Raw genomic sequence first — 3532 nt, forward strand, 5'->3', positions numbered from 1 at the left:
TATATATATATATATATATATATATATATATATATATATATATATATATATATATGTGTATATATATATATATATATATACACATATATGGGATATAAAGTTATGAGGTTTGTTTACATCCAATTCTAAATCTTGAGGACGAAAGCTAACTGATTTTCAAGTCTTTCAAGCTCCTTCCTTAATTTCCTCTTATCCCCGCTACTGTACCTATTTAAAAAACAAACTCAGAAACATAAGCATTAACATCTTTTCTCTCATTATTTTATAAAAGTAAAAGGAAAGAGAGAGAAGGGAATTGGATAAATTGGTCTGAGCATTTCATTATAACTTGATGTGATACTCTTTAGAATTTAAAAAACTTTTATTTATTTATTTTTTGTTTTGTGTGACTGTGAAAGCCAAGGGCAGGCACAGGGATTTAGCTGCTTCCAGACGGTTATTAAATCAGCTCAGCTACCTATACTATCACTCTGCATCTGTTTACAGCTTCACCTTTGAAGTACAACATAATAATGTCAAGTGCCATGTTGGGTACAGTACAATCAGTCTCTGAAATCCGCGCCCCGGCCCACAGCTTTTAATTTTCCTTCCCCTGTAAACTGTGCGAGGAGGGAGAGGCTCTGTCAAGTCGAGGAGTGAGATACTTCTCTTGTAGTTGTGCTTTGTTCCATTAGAGGGGGCTAGCGGACCCATGTCTGTTTTGAATCGCTCAGGGAAGTCTTAATTTGCTCAGCTACTTTGGCTTTTTCTATATCCATCACTTTGAATATTATGTGGAAGTATTTGCCTGAATTTCACTTTGCTGATAACTGACCCTTTCACCCCAACCATACGTGGGTTAAAGTGTTAGCACTGATTATGTTATTTGCCAATGTTTACTTTGCCAGTGTTTTCTTTGCCTCTCGGTATTAAGTATTGGCTTTGCTATTTGTGTTCACATGAGAAAGGGCTGGGCACTACTGTATGTAAAAACAGTATTGTGAGTATTAAAGTAATGTCAAAGTGATACTCCCTGTTTCCTATAAAGTCTGGAGCACTGCTGTAGTGGCTAACTGCACTGCACTGCACTGATTCTCCCATCGCACCCAGTGAGTGCCCCTTCCCACTTCCCTTCAACCCTCCTCCTAAACCTTGGCCCTCCCTGCATCCTGCGTCATGCATGCGATCTAATCCCTCTTGTGATGGCGGAGGAGTAATGACAATTCTGTAGTTGTGATACAACACACCCAGCGCTGTAAGAGTTCTGCACATGCCCACTGTGTGGCCACGTCAAGTGCTGAAGTTTGCTTGCAGCATTTTAATTGCTTGCTCATGAAAATCAATTATTGTTTAATAGAGATTATATTATTATTGTTATAACCACATTTGGTTGTTGTGGTATTTTTTTTTTCTTGGTATATTCGAAGTCTGCTTCTTTTGGATATGAAAGTTTGCTAAAAATGTTTTTTATTAGAAAAAAAGTGTCGCATTATTCTATATTATATGGGGGGAAAGCCTGTTTGTTGATTGTGAAACATATGAACTGATGTTTTCTGACTATTCATGTCTGTATTAGACATTTTATTTGCGAATCTATTGTTCGATTGAAATGTAAACTATTAAGAGATGGTACACATCCGTCATTGTATACAGTCTGACACCATCATTAGATGGACTTTTAGTATAGACGCTCATTTATACAACCTGTGATAATCAGATATAGTTAAATGTTTAAGTCATTGGGGCAGTTGTGTAATGTTTCAGAATGAGGAAACTACAATCCTTAAGAGACGGTATATCCAAAAGGTCCCCAAGATGAATAATACTGTTATGTATTCCATTTATTTCCTTGGAAATATCACGTTGTGAAAGGTTTCCCTTTTACTAATTGTGCAGTAATGCAGGGCTGGAGTAAAGTCTAACCTATGGTGGTGATGATTTATGTGCTCTTAATAATGTATGAAACTGTTTGAGTTTTGTTTTACTGACTGATTCTTCTGGTGCATTTTCTGGCTTGTTCAAATGTATTACAATGACTTACAGACAGCTTGGCCCAGCGGCATACTGCTTTGGGGTTGCACTGAGACGTTAAGTTATGAAAAAGAAGATTTTAGCACATGAAATTGCATGCTATAATAAACCAACAATAGTACTGTGTGTGTGATTCTTGTCTTGATTTGTCTTGTTATAGGATTAGATGCTGGAGCCCATTTACAACAATTAACAACAAAAGGTAAAATCCACCAAAAAAGGTAGAATCCATACAAGTCTGTATATTAACGGCCATCAGTCAAACAATACTGTTTGGTCTGGGTCTAAACAGAGCGCGTTGTGTGTGACGTCTTCTTTTACGCATGCGGGCCGCTTTGAGCGTTCACACTAGAGCGCGTTTGCTGTCACACATTTATTTGTAGTGTGAACATGCAGACAAAAAAATCGGATTTGATCAAAAAATCAGAATTGAGCATTAAGACCTGCAGTGTGAACGTAGCCAAAAAATGACCTCTTAGATCCACCCATGCATCCTCTTCTACTTATTCATTGTCATGGCTGAGACAGAGACAAGGAGCCAGCCAATTTAGAACCACCAATTAACGTAAGCCCATGCTGGATGAGGCTGGAGAACTGAGAGAGAGCCCACCCAGATATGAGAAGAACATTAAAAATCCACATACAAAGGCCACCAGGCTGGATTCAAACCTGAGACCTTTGAGCTCCAAGGTGACAATTCTAACTGCTACACCACTGTGTTAATGATTTTTCTTTTCAATGTGATTTCCTAGGATCTTTTTTTAAGTAGAATATCACAATGATGCACCCACATTGCTTCAAAATGCAGCAGGATTATACATTCCTTCCTGGGTGATTGTTGCAGTGCATTTAAACTAATCAAATCAAAGTGGCTGTTAAAAGTGTGGACTTAAACATGAGGTGGTCAGTGTTATTGTGAAGCGTTCATTAGAAATCTCTTATTTCCTAACAGGCTAAGTATGTGTGTGAGCTTGCTCTGATGTGGTGACCTGGTTTTCAATATATTTAAACGGAGTATTGTGCTTTGTGTTCCCACGTACGTCCCTTATGAAACAACAGACTGGACAGGAAGGGCCAGCATGGCACCGACACAATGAGAACAGTAGGTGTGTTTCTCATAACTGACTACAGTGGGACATAGTTGTTGTTGTTTTAAACCCAAGATATGTTGTAAACAAAAGGACACCATCAAGATTGTTTTGTTTTGGCTTTTTTTAATGGGGTGCAACACGAGGACCAGATATATTTAATAAGTGTATAAAACTGGTGATCAAAAAAAACAATTTCAAACTATGCAGTCCTTTTTTACAGATTTATTATGTGAAAACTGGAGCTGCATATGAATTTAAACATAAACTTCTAATGGATAGTTTTTTGCAAAGTGAAAAAAAAGTATGTGAGACTTTTTACTTAAGTAAAAGTTAGAATCATTTTTAAATAGCTTAGTAGTTCACAGGATGTATATTTAAATATATTTAAGTTCTTGAACAAAATGTACTCACGTGAAATGGCACTTTTAGAA

The sequence above is a fragment of the Neolamprologus brichardi genome, chromosome 7 (assembly GCF_056152115.1).
Source record: "Neolamprologus brichardi isolate AB-2024 chromosome 7, ASM5615211v1, whole genome shotgun sequence".
Lineage (NCBI taxonomy): Eukaryota > Metazoa > Chordata > Actinopteri > Cichliformes > Cichlidae > Neolamprologus > Neolamprologus brichardi.